Here is a 27,807-nt window from a genome sequence, read left to right as displayed (position 1 = left end):
ACTTTTCCTTTTGGCGTGACACATCCGTCGGGTGTATATTACATCAAGAGAGGATACTAGTGCACCCATTCCCAGACGATTGATTAATTAATTCAGGATCTTGAAAGCAGTCACAGATGGACACATTTGTAACCTGTCAACTACTAGAACATTTGGGGTTCTTGCTAAGCATTCATCAAAATATGGTGGGGCAAATAATTGAGTTCACAGGGAATGCCCTTGCTTAATCAATTGTGTAACACGAAAGTTTTGGGAAATTGCCAACTGTATTGAATTTTACGTGAAGATAACCAAAGCCATGTCTGTTTTCCAAAGCTAGGTTAGCAACCTATTCTTTGGAATGAAACCACCGTGGTTGAGGGCAGAGTTATTAATCACAAAGAAGATTCTGCTGTAGGTTTTAACACCCACAGTAGCAAGGCTGTGTAGGAGGACAGGAAAGGATAGAGTTAGATTCTAAATATCCCTTCCTACTGACCTCTTCTGTCCCTGTGTAGCGCTGATGTACCGCCTACAAAAAGGGGAACGAATAAGAAGAAACACTATCTCCTTCTAGGTGTTATACAACATTCAGCCTTGCGTAAATACGCCCTACAACCACTCTCTTCCCCTATGTGTTTGTATGGGAAGAGACAAGTACCAGAAATAAAAACAGTGCTTAAATGATGAGGTGTACATCCATCCACTGGATTGTATACAAGTTTAATTCTCCAGGGATTGTTTGTAAAGACCCCATCCACTGTGATTTTAAAAGGAATGTCACAAAGTCAGGTTGCAAGCACTCTGAGTTTGTATTTAGACCAACATCAAAAGACAAAAGATACAACACTCTCCACTTTGCATTCTTCTAGATCTTCCTATTGCTATAGCAGGTGGAGGGTGGTAAAAAATTGCTCATGTATAGAGGGTAAATTGGTGTCTATCAATAGTAGCAATCACTGTCTACCGGTTTCAGCGGCTCATGTTCATTATGGTTGCTTTCTTCAGGACAGTCTTTTTGTATTGTCAACACAAGGGTAAGTGAGCTAAGTACTGTACCACCATGTTAATTTTCTGGTTGGGAAAGTGGGTAACCAATACTTTACCACCTCCTCAGTGTGGCTGGGATGACACAGACGGGTGACCTGTGTAGAAACACAAAAGATAAATACCCACGTCACCATTGGTTGTCCCCTGCCAATGGATGGCTTTCAGAATTAGCGGTATTACTGGCGCTAATCATGTTCTAAAAACACTACGCTGAGCGTGGTGTGATTTACCTCTTCACATAGTTGTTACTGGAATGTTAAACATTTTTACGGTACTAAAATCTGAAAAACAAGCATAAAAAAAGAGCTTGCCTAAGCATTTTCTGACATATCTAATAGGACTGACAATGTCTCATAGGTGCCCTACTATGATGTACTTCATATTATTTCTAGGGTCACAATGCACACACTGACCTGAGTGTTCCTTTTCCTTATTGTCTCCTCAGGATTTGGACACCTGGTGTCCCCGTGATTCGAGTGGGGTGTCCTGCTCCTAAGCCAAAGCAAACAGAACATTCGCTGTTTTAGATTTTATATTGAGTGCATCATCTTGTACACGCTCAAAGGCCCTCAAAGCAGGCTAGAAGCGTCCATCTGCTCTAGGATGGCATCCAAGGTGAAACCGCACTCTATAACATAGATGCGGCATTTGCGAAAAGCTTACCGTGCTGCAGTCAATGTACCACTCCCGTGTCTGCTGTCCCCGCACCGCGTACTGAAGGTGGTGTTCGAGAGGACCATTCATAAGCCCGTCTGCAGTCCCGTGACGTATGCCTGAGGCGTCACGTGTGCAAAGGAGCTATGCGCACGTACGGAACAGTCTTCCCGGAAGTCAGGCATACCTTGAGTTTGGAGGTGGAGAAGGCGGGCGAAAGCGGCCGCAGGAACGGCGGCTAATCTGAGAATGTGAATATATGTTCTAAGGCTCTCGCTTGTATGACAAATGACTTGTGCACGTATGAACGAGATGACAAGACACCCCCCTTGGGGGGGATGACATATATAGTTTAAGATTTCACTATAACAAAATGCCTTAAACCGAGTGTTTTTTTGTCATCAGTATCTTCGTAAAGTGCCAAGTGTTATTCAACATACAAGCTTCGTTTTTCTCTAGAGGTATTTATGCTATGAATGGCTGATGTTAGAGCTTGTAGGAGTGCTTATTGCAGGCATCTAGAGTGTAAAATTAGCGACCGCAATCACAGGTGCCCAGTTGTTCATTGCTAGTGTTTGCCATACAATGCTCTCATTAAGTCCCACCTTGTCTAATTTAAGACGAAATATCCATTTCTGCTCTCTTTTAAGGAGCAGATTGGCCATATCTCCGGGCAAGTGACCTTCTCTATGATGGTCCATGTGATTTCGTTGGCCTTATGTCTATGTATTTTAAAATGCTCAACTAATGGAGCAATAGTGCGCGTAGCTCCATCGCACACGTGACGCCTCAGGCATACGTCACGGGACTGCAGACAGGCTTATGAATGGTCTTCTCGAACACCACCTTCAGTACGCGGTGCGGGGACAGCAGACACGGGAGTGGTACATTGACTGCAGCACGGTAAGCTTTTCGCAAATGCTGCATCTATGTTATAGAGTGCGGTTTCGCCTTGGATGCCATCCTAGAGCAGATGGACGCTTCTAGCCTGCTTTGAATGCCTTTGAGCGGGTACAAGATGATGCGCTCAATATAAAATCTAAAACAGCAAATGTTCTGTTTGCTTTGGCTTAGGAGCAGGACACCCCACTCGAATCACGGGGACACCAGGTGTCCATATCCTGAGGAGACAATAAGGAAAAGGAACACTCAGGTCAGTGTGTGCATTGTGACCCTAGAAATAATATGAAGTACATCATAGTAGGGCACCTATGAGACATTGGTCAGTACTATTAGATATGTCAGAAAATGCTTAGGCAAGCTCTTTTATGTGCTTGTTTTTCCGTTTTTAGTACCGTAAAAAATGTTAACATTCCAGTAACAACTATGTAAAGAGGTAAATCACACCACGCTCAGCGTAGTGTTTTTAGAACATGATTAGCGCCAGTAATACTGCTAATTCTGAAAGCCATCCATTGGCAGTGAACAACCAATGGTGACGTGGGTATTTATCTTTTGTGTTTCTACACAGGTCACCCGTCTGTGTCAGCCCCGCCACACTGAGGAGGTGGTAAAGTATTGGTTACCCACTTTCCCGACCAGAAAATCAACATGGTGGTACAGTACTTAGCTCACTTACCCTTGTGTTGACAATACAAAAAGACTGTCCTGAAGAAAGTGACCATAATGAACATGAGCCCCTGAAACCGGTAGACAGTGATTGCTACTATTGATAGACACCAATTTACCCTCTATACATGAGCAATTTTTTACCACCCTCCACCTGCTATAGCAATAGGAAGATCTAGAAGAATGCAAAGTGGAGAGTGTTGTATCTTTTGTCTTTTGATGTCGGTCTAAACACAAACTCAGAGTGCTTGCAACCTGACTTTGTGACATTCCTTTTAAAATCACAGTGGATGGGGTCTTTACAAACAATCCCTGGACAATTAAACTTGTATACAATCCAGTGGATGGATGTACACCTCATCATTTAAGCACTGTTTTTATTTCTGGTACTTGTCTCTTCCCATACAAACACATAGGGGAAGAGAGTGGTTGTAGGGCATATTTACGCAAGGCTGAATGTTGTATAACACCTAGAAGGAGATAGTTTTTCTTCTTATTCTTTCCCCTTTTTGTAGGCGTTACATCAGCGCTACACAGGGACAGAAGAGGTCAATAGGAAGGGATATTTAGAATCTAACTCTATCCTTTCCTGTCCTCCTACACAGCCTTGCTACTGTGGGTGTTAAAACCTACAGCAGAATCTTCTTTGTGATTAATAACTGTGCCCTCAACCACAGTGGTTTTATTCCAAAGAATAGGTTGCTAACCCGTTCTTGCTAAGCATCCAGAAACTGAAGGTAAATGCTTACCAAGATCTTGACTTTATTGGAGAAAACCTTGTCACAGGCAAAGGAATAATCTTCCTGCCCGTGACAAGAATGACCAAGTTGAGAGTTTGAAGGAGATCCCTGAAATGCAGAGTTTATCTTTCAGATGCTGCTAGGAGTTGTGGTGAACAGATCTGTAAATGATACGAGCCAAGCAGAAGATGCAACATACTTCAAAGTTTGCTACGGACGGAACCATCAACTGAAGGATCCTGTGAAGAAGTCCAAGGGGACGTGGCAGTCAGTGTATTTCTGGGCCCTTGGGCAAGGTGTCATATGAAAGTTTCTGGTAAATCATACCCTGAAGTACTAGGGTCCTCGACCTCCAATTTCAAGCATAAACTGCCGATCAAGATGCTGCTTAGAAAGAAGTTGACTTTGCGGGTAAATCTGAATTACTTGAAGAATTGATTACTTTTAAAAATAAAAAATAAACAACCACAGGAAGTGGGGACCATAGATGCCATGGGGGATGGGCTGGGGTTCTGAATGACCACAGAAGTCCAGCAAACCTCGAATTGATAGGAATTCTGGGCTGAAGAACTAGCCCTGAAACATGGGAAAACATCCTTAAGTGACAATGGATGCTGATAACCACAGGCAGCCCGGTGGCCATGTTGTACGTAAACTGACGGGGCGGGATAAGAGTAGAATCTCTGTCAGCTCTGTCAGGCCACCTGATAGAGTGTTCTGAAATCAAATGATTGGCAACTTAAGGGACCATCAACTTTAAGGTGAATAGTGTAAGATGGAACTTCTCTTCCTTCCTGAAATATATGCTCTCAATGGAAACTTTCTGGCAGATCTGTAAGGAGTTTGGGACTGCCATACCTGACCTCTGCACCATGAGAGACAACAAGAAGGCGGACCTTTGCTGTTGCCAGCATCCAGACCTGATGACAATGGAACAGATGACCTAGCGATCCATTTGCCAAGAGGCTTGTTATATGCTTTTCCTCTCTTTCCCAAGATCTCAGAGGTTTGCAAGAAATTCCAGAGGGAGAATTCCGATTTGATTATGGTGGTGCCACATGGGGTGAGAGGACCATGGTTTCCCATACTGCTGAATTTGTCCAGGGCAGAGAAATGGATGTTAAAATGGTACCTGCTCAAACAACTTTCCCAATTTACTCAGCATATCCATTGGCCAGGTTAAATATGGCGACCTGACTATTGAGGAAAAAAGGCCTCACAAAGTTGAGTTTATCTGAACAGGCAGCTAATGCTCTTCTGAATTCTAGGCATCTGCCCACCATGAATTCTTATTCTCACATCGCACCATTGGATGTCATTTGAATGACAGTGTTTTGAGAGACAATGTTCTAGTGTACATAATGACTCCCCATATTGTTAATTTGAGATGTTTTGCTCGATAGACTCGCTAAAGACCCACCAACCTAGGAACCTTTGATTCCTAGACTTACCTTTCAAGGGTTTTGCCCTTCTAAATCCCCCTTGCAAGATCAGTCTACCACCACAGACCTTGTATTGGTGTTTTACGGATCTACAAGCCCTCCATTTGAGCCAATGTAGGATTGTCCTAGGAATCTGTTTCCATTCAAGACCCTGTTCCCTGTAGCTAATGCTTCTCTGAGAAGACTTGGACATAGTGGGACATTGGTGTGCCACTAACTGTATTTTGTGGTTGGTCCTTAAGTGCTGGTTACATACACTGATTCCTCGTACCTTCCTAAGAAGATATGTTCCTCATTTCTTGAATGAAGAGGTGGCTTTGCCAGTATTGTGTCGTGATCCTTCTACGGAGGAGGAGAAGGTGCTGAATAATTTGGATGGAAAGAGGGCTTGGTTGGGTTATCTGAAAAGGGCATGTATTGACCTGGAATATGATCATCTTTTTGCAACAATTATCAGAGACTCTACAGGTCTAAAACCTGTGGTTTCTTCTACTAAGCAGGTGGATCCGATTGCTTATTGTCATGGAATGTGACTTGATGGTGTTCAGCTAACTCTAGTGGTGCAGGATCATTCGACCAGGGGTGTGTCTACTTCGTGGGCAGGGGAAATGGGGGTTCCATTGGGATATGTCTGCTGTGCCGCCACTTGGGAGGAAAGGTCTCAGAATACTTGTGTTTCTTATTACCAAAAGTGGATTATGTTTGCTAAAAAGCCAATGGCGGGTTCGACTCTTTCTAGGTGTGTCTTGAAGCACTAAGTTCAGTGTTTACAGGAGTCTGAATAAAACTTAATTGCATACTGAGACACGGCATACACTTGCATACTTGACAAGGTATACTGAGTGTGTCCTCGATTAGTGAGGAATGTGATTAGGGAGGAGCTCCATCTGCAATCTCTAGATTGCATGGGTGATCCTCATTGCAGTGGAGCTCCCCTCGTCACAGTACTCTCAGCCGTTCCGCCCTCACTGGAGTGTGTAGTGTCTTCTCTACTTGGATGTGTGTAAGACACGGGGATGCATGGAATCCTGCTCCTAATACCACAAGATACGTGAACTCAGAGGAGTTTATGACACCCTGAAAAGAAGAAAGCAAATTGGTTAACGGTTCTCTGGGAGCGTCAAATGCCTCAAGTAGTGAAGACTGTGATGAGGTCCAGTTAAATTAATACTACCATATGTGAACCCTCAGAAGCTCACTGTCTCCAGAGCCCTGCCTTTCTCTACTCCCCGCCCTCTACAACTAATCCAGAACAAGACTTCGAGACTTGTCCTTGGCCTCAAGCCCAGGGACCGTTTCTCTCCAGCCCTGAAACGTCTCCACTGGCTCCCGGATGCTGCAAGTATCAAGTTCAAGACCCTCTGCATCGTCCGCAAGGCTTTCTGGAGCCGGGGCCCACACTACATCCAACCTTCCCTTCCAAAATACCTTCCTTCTCGAGCCCTTCGCTCAGTTACCTCAAACTCTCTGAGGGTCAGATGCTTCTACAGGAAGAGAGTGGGGCGCAGATCTCGCTCCTCTGCTGGTACCTCCCTCTGGAATGTCCTCCCTACCTCTCTCAAACTTGAGTCGGAAAACCTGAAGTCCCGGAAGCAGTTCAAGACCTTCCTTGTCTCCTCTGTTTTCTCTCTCTCTCCCCTGCTGACCTACCTGTCTCCTGCGCTGACTGGTTGCTTGGCTACCCTCAGAGTCTACTGGGTGCCAGTTTCCTCCATGATCAGTCTCCCCAGCACCGCCTCTGGGCCTACCACATACTTAGGGACTGTAACTGTTACCCATAGCCCCCTGCCTCCTTGCACTCACCCAGAGCTGCGCTGCCCCGGCTGCCCCGGCTGCACTTACTCAGAGCAATGCTGCCCTGATTGCACTTCCCCCTTCCCTCTCCCTGGCACTTCCCCCCTCCCTTCCCCTCACACGATCTTAATGACACAAGGCCAGTGCTGGTCATTGGGCCGGCTCTTGCCGGATCTGAGATCCGGCACCAGATGTATAGCCGGATCTCGGGATCCGGCCAGAGTCAGCCACCGCAAACCCCAAACCCATGCTCTGTGCTGGGTTACTTTGGAAAAAGAAAATGACAAAAAACCCCACCCATGACGGCACAGAGTAGGAGGCGGAGCAGCTCATTGCCGCCATGAGCGCTCTGCTGGCTCCGCCCCCTACGTGTACACAGCAGGAGTCTGATACAGGTCACAGCTGCAGGACATGCAAACTGTAACTTCTGGTGACCCCGTGCAAGGGGTCACCAGAGGAAGTTAGTCCTCAGCCACTACCCGGTTTATTTATTTATTTATACAATGTTTGTCGGATACATGGACCCGGATTATTTATTTATTTATGCAATGTTTGTCGGATACTTGTATCCGACAAACATTGCATACATTAATAAATATACAGCTATCCGACAAACATTGCATGAATAAATAAATACCCCTACTAACATTGAAACTATCCCACACGATGCCGCCACCCAACTTCTTTCAGAGGGGAGCTGCAGATGCTGTGCGGGTGTGGTTCAAGTTCAAGTAAAAGAAAACATTGCTTATGGTTTCAATAGTACCCAAGGGGGAGTTTTATTTAATAAAATGGGATGCAAATTGTGTATTTTAAATAATATTTACTCAGCAACACTGGTCAAACCTATTATCCGCATAGTGAAGTAACTCATCACCAGTGCCATGGAAGTGGTTTAAAGTGGAATTGATATATAGTTTTGAAAAGAAGCAGCATGAAAGAAATTGCGCCGTTTTAAACTATTATTTTGGACATTTCCTTTGATCGGAGGTCAAATGCCAGCACTGCCCCGCCCCCCCCAAACCGCGTCTCCTCGGGCACCTCCACACCCCCGAAACTCCGCCCCACCCCAGACCTTGTAGGATCCCCCACCATATTTTGTCCATTTCCACCACTGCACAAGGCCTAGTAAGATCGTTTGTCTTGTCATCCCTCTGCCTTCCCTCCCTTGTCTTGTCATGCCTAGATACACTTGCTTACAAGCGCATTATAAATGACATATCATGTCAGAACCCAACTCTGCAGAGTGCACAGAAACAAGGAGTGGCTGAACAATTAATATATAACACTTTTTTGTCTATATCACATAATGTATCCGACCTTGAATGTGCACACCACAGTATGCTGACTTGTGACCGTGTATTGCATAATATACAACCGTGAGTGTAAGCGCTGGCGTAATAAGGCTCCCCTCAACTCCATGACGTGTGCGTGTGTGAGTCTATGGTGAAAGGGTGCACACTCAAATGTATAGCTGTTTGCCTGTGTGTGTATGGTGAAAGGGTGCACACTTAAATGTATGGGTGGCTGTGTGGGTGTGCCTGCATGGTGAAAGGGTGCACACTTAAATGTATGGATGACTGGGTGTGTATATGGTGAATGGTGTGTGTGCTTGTGTACAGGGGCACAACAAAACCTTCATTTCGGGGGGGCTAACCCTTCAAATGTTGGGAGAGGCGCTAACTTCACATGCGGTGGGGAGGGGGAAATGTATTTGTGTGGGGGCATCCAAATTATTAACACATTTTAATGAGACTATTCTAGTGCAGATTCAATGTTACAAGCAGTTAACTCTCTCCTATAAGTCTCCTGTTCCCTCTCTACCCTTCCAATCACTCCCCTGGCATGCAAGTACTAAACCCACATCACGATTTCAATTTCCTAAACAATGTGGCATTTGAATGCAGGTACTAACAGTGAAATGCTTTACGATGGTAATTGCTGGGTTCTTGTTTACAGCAAAAACCAGGTGCCTTTCAACATCTGTGTCCTCTTCGGTCCGGCAACTGCTCTAAAGGTTAGCCAGGTTGAGTCAATATAGCCCAAAATGTCAGGGGGGTGGTGCTGAAGCCCAGTCAACTCAATGGTCTTGCGCTACTACTTGTGTTTAATGCCTTGCTTACTCCTAGCCCTATTCTTCCTCGTCCCAGTACTTATGTATGAGGCAGTACGTGTGTGTGAGGTACTCTGCCTCATACACAAGTACTGGGAAGAGGTAGAGGTACATGGAGGTAATGACTGATTTAGCTACCTGTAATCTTCATCACTCCTAGTCCCACTGTTCCTCATCCCAGTACTTACCTATGAGACAAGGAGCCTCATACGTAAGCTCTGGGACAAGGAAGAGGGACGCAGAGGTAATTCTGGCCCAAGGAGCTGATTGTGGAGGTTGGGGTAGTGGGTGGGAGGGAGAGGGGATGTGTGGGGGGGTGGGATTGTGTGATAAATCATAATGGTTGTCCATGTCCAGGCTAAGCAGGCATGATATGTGGTATTAGTGGCTTGAGAGGCATTTTGATGCAGCCAGTCTAGTCATTCCTCAGTTTGGTATGACTTCTTTTAACTGGACATTTCTGATAAAGCAGTCCTGCTAACTTTAATTACCTGGCTAGATTGGCATTTGGGTGCTGCCAGTCTAGCCATTTCTTACTGCGGCATTGTATATTTTTCTGGGCATATGTGATAAAATGATATGATGTGATTCAAGTCATTTATTACGCGCCTCTGCACAAGTGTACACAAGGGAGGGATGATAGAGGGAGGACAGGACGATCTCACTAGGCCTTGTGTCATTGCGAGAACGAGAAGTTCAAGGGAAAAGGGAGGGGTGAAGTGCAAGTAAGAGGGGAGGGGAAAAAAGGGCAGCAATGCTCTGAGTAGGTGCAGCCAGGGCAGATCAGCTATTGGTTGTGCAAGGAGAACAAGGGACTGCAGGGTTACAGTTACAGCCCCTAAGTGCATGGTAGGCCCGGAGGTAGTGCAACGGTGACCAATCAAGAAAGAGCCTGGACTCAGAGAGACTCTGAGAGTAGCCAAGCAGCCAGTGGGTACAGCAGACAGGTAGGTCAGCAGGGGGAGAGAGAGCGAAAGCAGCGGAGAAGAGGAACGTTTTAGCTGCTTCTGAAACTTCAGGTTGTCCGCCTCAAGTTTGAGAGGGGCAGGGAGGCCATTCCAGAGGGAGGCACCAGCAGAGGAGAGAGGTCTACCCCCACTCTCTGCCTGGAGAAATGTCTAAGCCTTAGAGAGTTGGAGGTAGCTGAGTGAAGGGCTAGAGAAAGAAGGTATTTTGGAAGAGAGCATTGGATTTAGTGTGGGCACTGGCCCCAGAAAGCCTTGTGGGAAATGCAAAGGTTCTTGAACTTGATCCTTGAAGCCAGTGGAGAGATTTCAGGGCTGGAGAAATACAATCCCAGGGCTTGAGGCCAAGGCTAGGTCTTGCAGTCCTGTTCTGGATTATTTGCAGATGACGGAGACTAGAGGAAGACAGATTGAGAAAGTGGCTGTTGCAGTAGTCCAGCCTAGAGACAGTGAGCTACTGGTGGAGAGTGAGAAAGGGAAGAGTCCCTTTGAGGAGGAGCAGCTGGTAGTGGGACTTCTTGGTGATGTCCGAGATGTGAGGAGAGAAAGAGAGTGTGGCATTGAAGATGACACCAAGGTTTTTGCCTCGCAGGAAGGCAAAGGAAGAGGGACCAAGGTGGTCTGCTATAGAGAGAGAGGAAACGCAGAGGCAAGGGTCCCAATGAGAAGGATCTCTGTCTTACTGGCATTAAGGCAGAGATCGTTGGAGGCGCACCAATCCTGAATCATGGATAGACAGTCAGGAATGAGCAAGAGAGGAGAGGAGGCTGAGGATAGCCTGAAGGAAAGCTGAGTCATCCGCATAACACTGAAAGTTAGAGGAGAAGGTAGAGATCAGGGAGGCCAAAGTGGCCAAGCAGAGGTTGAAAAACCAGCGTGAGAGGATAGAGCCCTGGGGAATGCCACATGTAGAGAGAGGTGGTAGAGAGAATGGGACCACGATGGACCCGGAAGCGGAGTGGCGGTCCAAGTGGAAGTAGGTCAGTCACTCTAGGGTCTGATCCATGATGCTCAGGTTCTCACAGAGTCGATTGATCAGGATGGCGACGTTGACCCTGTCGAAAGCAGAGGAAAGATGAAGGATGAGAACAGGAGGAAAGCTGGAATCAAAGTTAGAGAGCAGCACGGGTGTTAAGGAAAGCAGTTTCCATGCCTCTGGCAGCTCTGAAGCCAGACTGATTGTCATGGAGACAACCAACAGATTCAGTGTGGAGAGTAAGCTGGGAGATGGCAAGCTTTTCCAAGAGTTTGCTCAGGAAAGGGGTGATGCAGTTTGAGCAATAGTTTTCTGGGCAGGTAGGATCAGCAGACGGCTTCTTGAGGAGTGGGTGCACAAGGGAGTGCTTAAATGGAGAGGGGAATATTGCAGTGGCGAAAGAGTGATTACAGAAATCGGCCAAAGCTGGAGCAAGGGTGTCAATATGGGCTTTGGCTCTGGAGGAGCAGCGGAGCACCTGTTTGGACGACACTTTCATAGATCGGACTTGTCTAGAAACCTCGTCAGGTGTTGTCAGAGAGAAAGAGGAAAAAGGAGGAGGAGAGGTAGAGATGGCCAAAAGGGGCTAAGAGAGGAAGAGGACATAGAGGACAGGATGTCCTGAGATTTAGCAGAGAAATGAGAGGCCAGAGCTGTACAGAGGGCATGGGTGGGAACAGAAGAGGTATAGACCACAACAGGATTGACCAGTTCCTTGCAGATTGTAAAGAGTTTGGCCGTGTTTTTCGAGGCCGCGGAGACACATGCTTTAATGTGCACTCTCTTCTTGAGGAGTGTTATTGCTTTGACTGCTATTTTGCTGCAACCAGTCTAGGTATGTCTAAATGTGGCCTGGCATGCTTTACTTTAATGTTATTACGTGTTTACACTGGTCTACATTGTGCAGCCAGTTGGACATGTTTTCATTGTGGCATGGCATTCTTAATAGCAAAGCATTAATGTTCCTGTGCACTGTTGGTGACTTGCATGTATTGGATTGTGTTACCCTACAAAACAATTGCAAACACTCTGGCTTTATAGCCAATTTATCTCAGAAAGTGTGCTGTATATTAAATTAAAACACATATTTATATCTTTTTGCTAGTGCAGTGTGCGGCATACCCTTCAGCAGCACGTTCATGCGTATTGCGCAAGCGTGACAATCTTGGCCGGCCCAGAGTGTGGCGCGACCGTGATTTGTTGCCGAGTTGGGGGGCCCCGTCAGCATGGCTCGCAGGTGGGTCCCCACATTTTGTGTTACGCCACTGAGTGTAAGAACCTTAAGCGCGTAAATAACTGTACCGGTGTATTTGACGTTTAACGTGGATGGATCCCTGAATTTCCGTGTACATTGTTTCTCTTTTCTTTGGCACTAGTGTCCTCTAGTGTTAAACGCGTGAGCTACACTACTTCATTCCCATAGAGCATGTTTAAGAGAATGTGGTTATATTTTCTCAATGTTCATCCTCACTCACTCATCAGTGTTCATTCTTATTCGTAATGATTAAGGGGGAGTGAGATGTCATGAATAAGAATGAAGCCCGATGAGTGAGAAGATGGTCTGAGAAGTGGGCAAGAACTATGAGGAGGAGAAATGAAAAAGTAAGAATGAAGAGGGGCATTTTCTTTGGAGAGAAAATACTGTCCCTGTGCACTTGTCTGCAAAAGGTCCCCTCTGTGCAATGTTCAACCTTTTTTCAGCATTTAGTCATAAAGTAAAGTGCAAAACGGAGGCAAAATCAGCTTTACAACGTTCTCTTCCGCTACGAGTTTTGAAAAGAGAAAACATTTCCTTTGCAGGAGCTATGTGCAGTGGAATCTTAAGGAAGCTAACTGCTTTTACCAGGTGCAATTGTAAGGCAGATTCCATCGGATTCCATTGTATTACTATCAGCATGGCAATCACGTGCTGACGAAACTAAGGCGGATCTGGCAGGCGCAGTGAGAAACGCACCTGGACGTGTTGTGTCCCTCGCAGTCGCAGTCCCCAATTCTTCCCGCCAATGAAAGAAAATCAGATGGATCAGTAAAGGGGAGAAGGGGGGGAGAAAGTGTACCACCACTTTTACCGCCACATTTGCTGAGCCACTGAATTTGCCAAATTATGCCAAAGTCTTGTGAGGGAGGAAGATGATTTAGGTGTGAGGAGGTGCAAAGAGGAGAATTGTCCACAAGGAGAAAACTAGAAAACAGTAATTCTCCTGTTGCACTCTGGTCCTATGGAATTCCATCCCAATAGCATTCTGGACTGCTCCCTCTCTCCTCATGTTCCAGAAAGAACCAAAAACCCGGCTATTTCAGTCACACCTTGATGTTATCTAGACTTCGAGGCTTAACAACAGCCATGTTGGGACTATCTGCAACTCAACACCGTGCCACAATGTTTGTCTTTGTGCAGACGCACATTAATGCTTTACTACCTGTCCCTCAATACTCTTTCCTCTTAATGTTACCCTAATCATGCTGTGCAGCGTTCCCTGTCTTCCAAACTAGTTTTGCATATATGAATATAACAATAATAAAAAGAATGATGGCGGATGTCCTAAAATGCAAATTAACAATTGGGGGTCCTGGGAGTCCCCCTGCCAAACATTAGTCCTGGTTACGAGATCCTTACCGAGATTCTTTAGCTCACTATCTTTTACAGAGGAGAAATATCCAAAACATATCAGTCTTTGTCCTGCCCTGGGGCAGTCCAGCACTGAAATGCTAGGCAATTCTCCTCTGAACAAGAGTACCAACAGCAACCGCAAACACATGTTTCGGTCTGGTTGGACCTCATCAGTAGGGTGTAGCTGTGCCTCTCTAAGAATAGTGAGCAAGGGGTCCACATCTGGATTCCCCTAGTAACTTAGGGTGAGACACAAAGTTACTTAAATTATGCAAATTAACAAGGGGGTGTCCTGAGAGTCCCTCTGCCAGACATTTGTCCTGGGTACAAGATCCTTCCCCAGATTCTTTAGCTCACTATATTTCACAGAGGAGAAATATCCAAAACATATCAGTCTTTGCCTTGCCATGGGGCAGTCCAGCACAGAAATGCTGGGCAATTCTCCTCTGAACAAGAGTACCAACAGCAACCCCAGACACGTGTTTCTGTCTGGTTGGACCTCATCAGTAGAGTGGAGCTGTGCTGCTCTAAGAATAGTGAGCAAGGGGTCCATGTCTGGATTCCCCTAGTAACTTAGTGTGAGACCCAAAGTTACTTAAATTATGCAAATTAGCAAGGGGGGTGGGATGTTCCTGGGAGTCCCTCTCCCAGACATTAGTCCTGGTTACGAGATCCTTACCCAGATTCTTTAGCTCACTATCCTTCACAGAGGAGAAATATCCAAAACATATCAGTCTTTGTCCTGCCCTGGGCAGTCCAGCACCGAAATCTAAGCAATTCTCCTCTGAACAAGAGTACCAACAGCTACCCCAGACAGTGATTCGGTCTGGCTGAACCTCATCAGTAGGGTAGAGCTGTGCCTCTCTAAGAATAGTGAGCAAGGGGTCTATGCCTGGATTCCCCAAGTAACTTGGGGTGAGACCCAAAGTTACATAAATTATGCAAATTAACAAGGTGGGTCCTGGGAGTCCCTCTACCAGACATTAGTCCTGGTTACGAGATCCTTACCCAGATTCTTTAGCTCACTATCTTTCACAGAGGAGAAATATCCAAAACCTATCAGTCTTTGTCCTGCCCTGGGGCAGTCCAGCACCGATTTGCAAGCCAATTCTCCTCTGAACAAGAGTGCCAACAGCAACCCTAGACATGTGTTTTGGTCTGGTTGGACCTCATCAGTATGGTGGAGTGTGGAACTCATGTCTGGGTTTGCTGTTGGTACTCTTGTTCAGAGGAGAATTGCCTAGCATTTCAGTGCTGGACTGCCCTAGGGCTGGACAAAGACTGATATGTTTTAGATATTTCTCCTCTGTGAAAGATAGTGAGCTAAAGACTCTGGGTAAGTATCTGCCGCAGAGGGACTCCCAGGACCCCCCTTGTTTTTTTGCATTTTTAAGTATCTTTGGATCTCACCCTAAATTACTAGGGGGATCCAGACGTAGACCCCTTGCCCACTATTCTTAGAGAGCCACAGCTCCACCCTACTGATGAGGTCCAACCAGAATGAAACACGTGCCTGGGGTAGCTGTCTCTTGTTCGGAGGAGAATTGCTTAGCATTTTGGTGCTTGACTGCCCTAGGGCAGGAGAAAGACTGATATGTTTTAGATATTTCTACTCTGTGAAAGATAGTGAGCTAAAGACTCTAAGTCTCTCCTAACCAGGACTAATGTCCGGCAGAGGAACTCCCAGGATCTCCCTTGTTTTTTGCATATTTAAGCAGCTTTAGGTCTCACCCTAAGTTACTAGGGGAATCCAGACATGGATAGCTTGCTCACTATTCTTAAAGAGGCACAGCTCCACCCTACTGATGAGGTCCAACCAGACCGAAACATGTGTCTGGGGTTGCTGTTGGTACTCTTGTTCAGAGGAGAGTTGCTTAGCATTTCGGTGCTGGACTGCCCTAGGGCAGGACAAAGACTGATATGTTTTCGATATTTCTCCTCTGTGAAAGTTAGTGAGCTAAAGACTCTGGGTAAGTCTCAACCGGGACAAATGTCCGGCATAGGGACTCCCAGGATCCCCCTTGTTACCGGACGTGGACCCCTTGCTCACTATTCTTAGAAGCACAGCTCCTCCCTACTGATGAGGTCCAACCAGACCGAAACATGTGTTTGGGGTTGCTGTTGGTACTCTTGTTCAGAGGCAAATTGCTTAGCATTTTGTTGCTGTACTGCCCTAGGGCAGGACACAGACTGATATGTTTTAGATAGTTCTCCTCTGTGAAAGATAGTGAGCTAAAGACTCTGGGTAAGTCTCTCGTAACTGGGACTAATGTCCGGCAGAGGGACTCCCAGGACCCCCCTTGTTTTTTGCATATTTGAGTATCATGGGTCTCACCGTAAGTTATTAGGGGAATCCAGACGTGGGCACCTTGCTCACTATTCTTAGAAAGGCACAGCTCCACCCTACTGATGAGGTCCAACCAGCTGAAACACGTGTCTGGGGTTGCTGTTGGAACTCTTGTTCAGAGTAGAATTGCTTAGCATTTTGGTGCTGGACTGCCCTAGGGTAGGACAAAGACTAATATGTTTTAGATATTTCTTCTCTGTGAAAGATAGTGAGCTAAAGACTCTGGGTAAGTCTCTCATAACCTAGACTAATGTCCGGCATAGGGACTCCCAGGAACCCCCCCCCCCTTTGTTTTTTGCATATTTAAGTATCTTTGGGTCTCACCATAAGTTACTAGGGGAATCCAGACATGGACCCCTTGCTCACTATTCTTAGAGAGGCACAGCTCCACCCTCCTGATGTGGTCCAACCAGACCGAAACACGTGGCTGGGGTTTCGGTGCTGGACTGCCCTAGGGCAGGACAAAGACTGATATGTTTTAGATATTTCTCCTCTGTGAAAGATAGTGAGCTACCCCCCTTGTTTTTTGGATGTCTTAAAATGGACACAGTAAGGTTTATTTTGTGTCACCCTCATTTCACCCCCTAATTCAGTTAATTTTTGGTTTATTGTTCAAAATAGTTGCAGAGATCAACACGTTTTATGTACTTTACAGGGCAACACATCTTGAGTTTTATAGTGTGCGTCTGGGTTCTGTTCATTCTGTTGAGTGGTGGCTGTGCAGGAGGTACCCACATGAATCAAGACTGATACATGAGGAGGATGAGTGAGGATCGAGTAGGAGACTGAGCAGAAGAAATGAAGAATATGAATGAAGATTGGTGAGTGTGGAGGATGACGGAGGGATGTTAATGAGGGGTGGTGAAAGGAGAAATGAGGATGGCCCAAAATGGAAACCACCAATGTACATATTATGACAGTCTCCTTTCTCCTCCTTGCACTACCTTCTCACTCCTAAATCTTTTATATGTATGCATTTAATTATTTATTTTGATTGAAAACATCCGAGATAGGACAAAGAAGAACTACCCTGGTGCTTTACAAGGTGAAAATTGTTGAAGGTGGGGACCCAGACAAGAGAAAATAGTGTGGACACGACAGTAGACACATTATAACTAGCATGACAGACAAGAGGTGGGACTCAGGGGTGGGATGTACCTAATTAGTACAAGCTGAAGGGGACAGGGGGTACCCAGTACCAGCAGCACATTTCCATGTATGCTATGCCTGGAGGGCTGGTCCCCTGGTCAGCAGCCAGCCAATCTGTGGGCCTCTTCAAGACAGGGCCCAGGGTGGCAGGAGGGAGGCAGATATACCAGCAGCGACTGAGTAGCGGTCACTAAGTTGGAATGTCCGTGATCCTCCACAGTAACTTAGTCCATCGCTCCAGAACCCTAGCAGAAGATCTAGTAATGTTGTTTGACAAGAGGGTAAGGTGATAGGGAGTGGTAGAGAAGGAGTGGAATTTGAAGACACATTCACTGATGGCAGATCCTTGGGGAGGTTTAGAACGAGGTGCTGTGTATCAGGGAATTTGTGGAAAAAAAGGTTTGAAGTTAGGTATTTCCAGGTGGAGGTTTTTCTTGCTCTGAATGAGGTCCCTGAAATGTAGAGTTTATCTTTCAGATGCTGCTGGGAGTTGTGATGAACAGATCTGTACATGCTATGGGCCAAGCAAAAGATGCAACATACTTCAATCAGAGGCCGGGTTGTTTGATTGGAGCCATGTGGTCAAAATAGAAGGGGATGCAGAGATCAGACAAGCTGCTGCGTGTTGTACAGCCATTATGGGCCATCAGGTGGGTCTTTAGGGAGAGCATTCCCAGAGGCTTGTCTTTAAAAAAACTAGTGCTTGCATGATCGGTTACAAGTTCACTTTTCGTATCAAGTGCATCATAGTTCTGAGAAGGCAAAATTGAAATGCGGGTATGTTCACAGAATTTTGACATGAAGATCAAGGTGTACATTTTTGTCAAGATACAAACAGCGCAATGTTTTATTGGTGATGATGGTTGGTGTATTAACCAAGAGGGCTAGATATGGCATTGTTGTTTGTATGGGGAGGTTGGATGGAGTGGAGAGAGTCGTAGGAATTCTGTTTTGCTGGGTTGAGCTTTTGGAAATGCTGGGACATGCAATTTTGAATTGTCTTTAGGAAATTAGGGAGGTGTGTCCTGCCAAGTTTCAAGCTAACTTGTAAGTTGAATTATAATCTTCCTATTTTTGGGATGTTCAGGTTGGGATCCTTGAAAACATTCCCTAGCGGCTCCATGTACATGTTGATGGACAATATAGAGCCTTGAGGATCTCCCCAGGGTTTTCAAATTAGTGAAGCGATAGTGGGCCCGATTCATGTAATCGGGCGCTGAAATGGTGCAAGTGCCACATGCCGAGAAGGATCCTGCGTGAGACATTGCGCAGGAAAATAATTGCGCAGCATGCGTATTCATGGATTTCAAGAGGCATTACTAGCCGTCGCGCAAACAACAACAAGCTGCGCAAGGAACACCCCCAAAACGCCAACACACCCTCAGGCACACCAAAAAGCAAGTTAAAGGACTAACACGGTGCAAGCCTACTTGCCATCCCTGGTCCAGAATCCAGCACCCCAGAGAAAACGCGCGACAAAACATTGCAATCCCAGGGTGTACCCCAGCGAAATCGCGCAAGAAAATCTCACAATCCCGGGCCTTACCTCAGCAAAATTGCGTGACAAAATCCTTGCAATCCCAGGCTGCACCCCAGAGAAAATGCATGCCCCCGTCGCAATTCCAGGCCGTACCCCAGCGAAATCATGAGACACAACTTTGCAATCCCAGGCTGCACCCCAGAGAAACGCGTGCCCTCCCTCACAAAACCAGGTCGTACCCCCAGCTAAATCGTGCGACAAAACCTTGCAACCCCAGGTCCGAACCCCAGAGAAAACGTGTGCCCTCACTCGCAATCCCAGGCCGTACCACAACGAAATTGCGTGACAAAATCTCGCAATCCCAGGCCGTACTCCAGCGAAATCGCATGCCCCCATGTAAATGTAGGCTACACTCCTCACAAAAACGTGAGTTCCCCCCTACAGCCTCGGCACCCATCCTGTCCACATACCCCCTACTGCACATGAACCACTGTAGTACACACAGCACCCGCAGCTCCTTCATCTGTGACACCCCACACAGGCAGCTCCCTCCAGAAGGCACACCCCTCACAGGCATGCCCCTCCAGACTGGCCACCACCCCCCACCCCCTCACCTGTGACACCCCCCACAGGCATACCCCACCAGAATGGACACCCCCCCGCAGCTCCCCTCACCTGTGACACCCCCCACATGCAGCCCCCTCCAGACAGAACACTCCCACAGGCAGCTCACTCCAGACGGGACACCCCCCACAGGCATGCCCCTCCAGACTGAGCACCAACCCCCAGCCCCCCTGACCTGTGACACCCCCCGCAGGCAGCCCCCTCCAGAAGGGACACCCCCCACAGGCTTGCACCTCCAGACTGGACACCACCCTGCAGCCCCCCTCACCTGTGACACCCCCCACATGCAGCCCCCTCCAGACAGGACACTCCCACAGGCAGCCCCCTCCAGACGGGACACCCCCCACAGGCATGCCCCTCCAGACTGGACACAACCCCCAGCCCCCTGATCTGTGACACCCCCCACAGGCAGCCCCCTCCAGAAGGGACACGACCCATGGGCAGGCCCCTCTAGATGGGACACCCCCCACAGGCATGCCCCTCCAGACTAGACACCACCCTCCAACCCCCCTCACCTGTGACACTCCCCACAGACAGCCCCTCCAGACGGGAGACCCCCCACAGGCAGCCCCCTCCAGACGGGAGACCCCCCACAGGCAGCCCCCTCCAGACAGGACACCCCCCACAGGCATGCCCCTTCAGACTGGACATCTCCCCAGCCCCCCTGACCTGTGACACCCCCCGCAGGCAGCCCCCTCCAGAAGGGACACCCCCACAGGCATGCCCCTCCAGACTGGACACCACACCCCAGCCCCCTGACCTGTGACACCCCCCACAGGCAGCTCCCTCCAGAAGGGACACGCCCCACGGGCAGCCCTCTCCAGATGGGACACCCCCCACAGTCATGCCCCTCCATACTAGACACCACCTCCCAAACCCCCTCACCTGTGACACCCCCCGCAGGCAGCCCCTCCAGGAGGGAGACCCCCCACAGGCAGCCCCCTCCAGATGGGACACCCCCCACAGGCATGCCCCTTCAGACAGGACACCATCCCCGTCACCTGTGACACCCCCCGCAGGCAGCACCCTCCAGAAGGGATACCCCCACAGGCAGCCTCCTCCAGATGGGACACCCCTCACAGGCATGCCCCTCCAGGCTGGACACCCCTAAGCCCCCCTCACCTGTGACATCCACCGTGGGCAGCCCCCTCCAGATGGGACACCCCCCACAAGCATGCCCCTCCAGACTGGACACCACCCCCAGTCCCGCTCACCTCTGACACTCCCCACAGGCAGCCCCCTCCAGATGGGACACCCCCCACAGGCATGCCCTTCCAGACTGGACACCACACCCCAGCCCCCTCACCTGTGACACCCCCCCACAGGCAGTACCCTGACAGTGTGACACATCACTACTGCAATGAATGTCTGTTGCTCACCTGAACGTTCGTGGCGTGACAGCACCATGAATTGCAACATGAACATGTATCCTGCAAATCCATACAACTGCCATCACTGGAGGTCCATCCATGAGTGGAGCATCTGCTCACACACAAAACAGTTCTTATCTGCTTCTCAAGGTCCTGGCAAATTTAATTGGCAACTCATACCATGGAAAACCCTGTGAGCTCATTTTGTTTGTTGCCAAGTAAGCAGCTGATCTGTACTAATTGGTAACTTCCTTGCCTTTATCTGATTTACCATCAATCATGTCGGTTTTTCCCTGGCCAAGTTTCTAAATATACCATCCCAAGCGTGCTTATCTTACAGTGAACAGCTGCCAAAGAATATTTGCTATCAGCTTGAGTCAGGACTATCTCAGTCTGTTCAGCTTCGCTACCAAACGGTGAGTCAATATTTACTTTAAGCATATCTTATTTTCTAACCAGTTTCCAGAATATATTTTTACATATTCATGATATGTGAGTAATACAGGAGACACTCTTCACTTCCTGAGTCATTCTGACCCAAAAAATGTGTCGCCCGAATAGCACATTTTTTAGCTTTAAAAACACTATAATTCTAATTTCTGCAATACTGGAACCATTGATCAGCCTATTATGTTATCTGTACTCAGTTTGAGGGGGAAGGGGTCTGGTACCCCGATACACTCCCCCCTCTGGTCAGTATTAGACCACTGTTCAATACACAACCACTACACCCAGTGCCCACCCTCCCCCATATAAAGTGTACCTATACATCCCTGTCTCAGTCACCCCCCTCAGTGTGGTGATTTATCGCAACATGGGAGGTATCATGAACACATTTCTATGGAATCAACAGAGCTCTTCAATCATTTAATTTATTTATTCACATTTGTAGAGCGCTCAACAGCCCGTAGGCATCGTGGTGCTGTTACAGGGGATTCAAACGTAGTTACATAGTACATGACAGAGGAAGAGCATACAGTACATATGTAGTTGCAGAGACAAGAGGAAAAGAGAGAGACAGACTAGGAAGGTGGAAAGGGCAGGAGGTTAGTTGAATAGGGCAGTTTTTAGCACTTTCCTGAATAATGAGAGGGATGGTTCTGCTCTCACTGAATTGGGGAGTGCATTCCAGAGTTTGAGAGCAATATGGGGGAAGCCAATGCCTCCTGCTTTCGACCTTTTTATGGTCGGGGTGCAGAGTTTGTTCGCGTGACAGCTTCTTTTCGGGAGAGTGGATACATCTTGTGCAATGGTGTCGGAGAGATAGGGTGGGGCATTCAGTGTGAGACACTTGTGCGTAAGCGTCTTGAACATGATCCAATCTTTCAGAGGGAGACAGTGCACGTCACGCCTTGCTTGCGTGATATGATCCCTTTTAGGTAGGTTGAGAGCGGCTCTAAGGGCGTTGTTCTGAATAACTTGAAGAGGGTTTAGATTTTTTGTGGTATGGTTGTGGGGGCTGTGTTAGGCTGGTTAGAGAACACTTTCATGGCTCTTCTGTTTAGGAAAGAGGTAATCCATGTAGAGGCCTTGTTGGAGAATTGGTTTGCATTGATGAGGTAAGAGGTGAGAGTCTTGTGGTCTACGAGAATGAAGGCAGCCAACAGATCAGTACATGATTGAGGTGATTTGATTTTTGAGATCAAGAAGGGCAGTTTCTGTGCCGTGTCCTTTGCAAAACCCAGATTGTCTTCTGCTGAGGATATTATTGGACTCAAGAAATAGTTGGATTTGATTATGAGCTGCTTTATCCAGAACTTGTAAGAGGAAGGGGACAGTGGTGATAGGACGGTAGTTGTTTGGTGATAGTGGGCCTAGTGAAGGTTTTTTAGAAGGGGGCGTACTCAGGCTTCTTAAAGGCTGACTGGGACGGACATAGAGGTGAACGAAACATTGATGAATGCTTTAAGGAGTGGTGCCAGTTGCTTGGCGCAGTCTTTGACTAGGTTAGGGGGGCAGATCTTGCCTTTACACATGGATGGTTTGAGTTGTTTAAGGAGATTGAGGACATCTTGTTCGGTGACGTCTTGAAAGGTGAGGAGCTGTTTGGGGGGCTTGTCGAGCATTTGGACATGAGAGATGTCGGGGTTGATCTTGGGTAGGTCTTTTGATTATTCTGAAATGTTGTACCTTCTTAATCTAAAACATATATATATCTCCTTTTGCCAAAAGACCATTGCAACGTTTCGCCCTCTTTGAATCTTTATGCGTGTATTTTCAAAGAATAACTTTGTTTGTTCTTGTCTGGATCCCATTCCCATTACCCAATTAAATATAAAAATAACATAAACAACAGGTGATTTTTGGCCACCACGAGAATCGGGAGAAATCATTCCTCGAGGGAACCCACCAGCCCATTTTCTCCTTTTCCGTCCACGTGCAACATTTAGTTTATTTTACTCTTTTTCCTTTCTCCCACCCCACGACACTTCCTTGTTTCCCGCTCTCTCGCCATGCACATTTTTAATGTTTGTCTTCTTTTTTTTGTCCTCCATCGACAACACATCTTCCACCCGATTCATCTTGTTTTTAACTTATTCCACATCGACTGACCTTTATGATTAGTCCATTTGTTTTATTTGTCATTTGAGCTGCTTTGCAGGGAGTTCACAGGCCCCTTGATTCGTAGGCCAGTCTTTTTTATTTAATTGTCAAATGACCATAGAGAACTCAAACTCACAGGGATGGGGGAGTATCATAGGGACACATTTTCAAAAAGTGGCTGCAACTAGGCATCTGGCTGGGTCCCTCGAAACCTTTTTCGCACTGTGCTTTTCTCCCTGCTGGCAGTATCGGTTGCCGTCAATCACCTGGTGTGTAGGTATCTCTTGTCCATCTGTAATATAAAAATCAATGAGTTTCTTGAAAAATAAGTGAATCTTTATCGTCAGTACTGCCTCCTTAAACACAAACCTTAGTCTACTTATGTCTCTACTTATGTCTCTTCTTTAAGCATTCCTACCTCCTAAAACAATTTCTACTGCATTTTCTCTTTTTCGAATATAATAGGATGGCTGCTCCTTCTCTCTTTTCAGCATATCTTAGTGTCACCTATGTTCCATACCAATTGGCTGATACCGGGGTGTGGCTATTACATGAAGCATATGCATCTTTGCCTTTTTCCTGGCATTGGCATTGGCCTATTTTTCATGGCCCTTCTTTCCAGCAATGTTAAATAGCAAAGAAAACATTTTCTCTGTGGTTGTCACTCTTCTCCCGACAGATTTATGCAGTCTCCTTAAAAATAATGAAATACAAACAAACATCATAACAAATTCAAAACATTTTGTCAAAAAAAAGGATGTGTTTTCTTCAATTGCTTCCCTTCTTTCATCTTGGTGCATCCCTAGCTAGAAGAACTACCCTGGTGCTTTACAAGGTGAAAATTGTTGAAGGTGGGGACCCAGACAAGAGAAAATAGTGTGGACACGACAGTAGACACATTATAACTAGCATGACAGACAAGAGGTGGGACTCAGGGGTGGGATGTACCTAATTAGTACAAGCTGAAGGGCACAGGGGGTACCCAGTACCAGCAGCACTTTTCCATGTATGCTATGCCTGGAGGGCTGGTCCCCTGGTCAGCAGCCAGCCAATCTGTGGGCCTCTTCAAGACAGGGCCCAGGGTGGCAGGAGGGAGGCAGATATACCAGCAGCGACTGAGTAGCGGTCACTAAGTTGGAATGTCCGTGATCCTCTACAGTAACTTAGTCCATCGCTCCAGAACCCTAGCAGAAGATCTAGTAATGTTGTTTGACAAGAGGGTAAGGTGATAGGGAGTGGTAGAGAAGGAGTGGAATTTGAAGACACATTCACTGATGGCAGATCCTTGGGGAGGTTTAGAACGAGGTGCTGTGTATCAGGGAATTTGTGGAAAAAAAGGTTTGAAGTTAGGTATTTCCAGGTGGAGGTTTTTCTTGCTCTGAATGAGGTCCCTGAAATGTAGAGTTTATCTTTCAGATGCTGCTGGGAGTTGTGATGAACAGATCTGTACATGCTATGGGCCAAGCAAAAGATGCAACATACTTCAATCAGAGGCCGGGTTGTTTGATTGGAGCCATGTGGTCAAAATAGAAGGGGATGCAGAGATCAGACAAGCTGCTGCGTGTTGTACAGCCATTATGGGCCATCAGGTGGGTCTTTAGGGAGAGCATTCCCAGAGGCTTGTCTTTAAAAAAACTAGTGCTTGCATGATCGGTTACAAGTTCACTTTTCGTATCAAGTGCATCATAGTTCTGAGAAGGCAAAATTGAAATGCGGGTATGTTCACAGAATTTTGACATGAAGATCAAGGTGTACATTTTTGTCAAGATACAAACAGCGCAATGTTTTATTGGTGATGATGGTTGGTGTATTAACCAAGAGGGATAGATATGGCATTGTTGTTTGTATGGGGAGGTTGGATGGAGTGGAGAGAGTCGTAGGAATTCTGTTTTGCTGGGTTGAGCTTTTGGAAATGCTGGGACATGCAATTTTGAATTGTCTTTAGGAAATTAGGGAGGTGTGTCCTGCCAAGTTTCAAGCTAACTTGTAAGTTGAATTATAATCTTCCTATTTTTGGGATGTTCAGGTTGGGATCCTTGAAAACATTCCCTAGCGGCTCCATGTACATGTTGATGGACGATATAGAGCCTTGAGGATCTCCCCAGGGTTTTCAAATTAGTGAAGCGATAGTGGGCCCGATTCATGTAATCGGGCGCTGAAATGGTGCAAGTGCCACATGCCGAGAAGGATCCTGCGTGAGACATTGCGCAGGAAAATAATTGCGCAGCATGCGTATTCATGGATTTCAAGAGGCATTACTAGCCGTCGCGCAAACAACAACAAGCTGCGCAAGGAACACCCCCAAAACACCAACACACCCTCAGGCACACCAAAAAGCAAGTTAAAGGACTAACACGGTGCAAGCCTACTTGCCATCCCTGGTCCAGAATCCAGCACCCCAGAGAAAACGCGCGACAAAACATTGCAATCCCAGGGTGTACCCCAGCGAAATCGCGCAAGAAAATCTCACAATCCCGGGCCTTACCTCAGCAAAATTGCGTGACAAAATCCTTGCAATCCCAGGCTGCACCCCAGAGAAAATGCATGCCCCCCGTCGCAATTCCAGGCCGTACCCCAGCGAAATCATGCGACACAACTTTGCAATCCCAGGCTGCACCCCAGAGAAACGCGTGCCCTCCCTCACAAAACCAGGTCGTACCCCCAGCTAAATCGTGCGACAAAACCTTGCAACCCCAGGTCCGAACCCCAGAGAAAACGTGTGCCCTCACTCGCAATCCCAGGCCGTACCACAACGAAATTGCGTGACAAAACCTCGCAATCCCAGGCCGTACTCCAGCGAAATCGCATGCCCCCATGTAAATGTAGGCTACACTCCTCACAAAAACGTGAGTTCCCCCCTACAGCCTCGGCACCCATCCTGTCCACATACCCCCTACTGCACATGAACCACTGTAGTACACACAGCACCCGCAGCTCCTTCATCTGTGACACCCCACACAGGCAGTCCCGAAGGGACAGCCCCCACAGGCAGCTCCCTCCAGAAGGCACACCCCTCACAGGCATGCCCCTCCAGACTGGCCACCACCCCCCACCCCCTCACCTGTGACTCCCCCCACAGGCATACCCCACCAGAATGGACACCCCCCCGCAGCTCCCCTCACCTGTGACACCCCCCACATGCAGCCCCCTCCAGACAGAACACTCCCACAGGCAGCTCACTCCAGACGGGACACCCCCCACAGGCATGCCCCTCCAGACTGAGCACCAACCCCCAGCCCCCCTGACCTGTGACACCCCCCGCAGGCAGCCCCCTCCAGAAGGGACACCCCCCACAGGCTTGCACCTCCAGACTGGACACCACCCTGCAGCCCCCCTCACCTGTGACACCCCCCACATGCAGCCCCCTCCAGACAGGACACTCCCACAGGCAGCCCCCTCCAGACGGGACACCCCCCACAGGCATGCCCCTCAAGACTGGACACAACCCCCAGCCCCCTGATCTGTGACACCCCCCACAGGCAGCCCCCTCCAGAAGGGACACGACCCATGGGCAGGCCCCTCTAGATGGGACACCCCCCACAGGCATGCCCCTCCAGACTAGACACCACCCTCCAACCCCCCTCACCTGTGACACTCCCCACAGACAGCCCCTCCAGACGGGAGACCCCCCACAGGCAGCCCCCTCCAGACGGGAGACCCCCCACAGGCAGCCCCCTCCAGACAGGACACCCCCCACAGGCATGCCCCTTCAGACTGGACATCTCCCCAGCCCCCCTGACCTGTGACACCCCCCGCAGGCAGCCCCCTCCAGAAGGGACACCCCCACAGGCATGCCCCTCCAGACTGGACACCACACCCCAGCCCCCTGACCTGTGACACCCCCCACAGGCAGCTCCCTCCAGAAGGGACACGCCCCACGGGCAGCCCTCTCCAGATGGGACACCCCCCACAGTCATGCCCCTCCATACTAGACACCACCTCCCAAACCCCCTCACCTGTGACACCCCCCGCAGGCAGCCCCTCCAGGAGGGAGACCCCCCACAGGCAGCCCCCTCCAGATGGGACACCCCCCACAGGCATGCCCCTTCAGACAGGACACCATCCCCGTCACCTGTGACACCCCCCGCAGGCAGCACCCTCCAGAAGGGATACCCCCACAGGCAGCCTCCTCCAGATGGGACACCCCTCACAGGCATGCCCCTCCAGGCTGGACACCCCTAAGCCCCCCTCACCTGTGACATCCACCGTGGGCAGCCCCCTCCAGATGGGACACCCCCCACAAGCATGCCCCTCCAGACTGGACACCACCCCCAGTCCCGCTCACCTCTGACACTCCCCACAGGCAGCCCCCTCCAGATGGGACACCCCCCACAGGCATGCCCCTCCAGACTGGACACCACACCCCAGCCCCCTCACCTGTGACACCCCCCCACAGGCAG

The sequence above is a fragment of the Ambystoma mexicanum genome, chromosome 8 (assembly GCF_040938575.1).
Source record: "Ambystoma mexicanum isolate Mex_15411 chromosome 8, UKY_AmexF1_1, whole genome shotgun sequence".
Taxonomy (NCBI): Eukaryota; Metazoa; Chordata; class Amphibia; order Caudata; family Ambystomatidae; genus Ambystoma; species Ambystoma mexicanum.
This window is presented reverse-complemented; position numbering follows the sequence as displayed.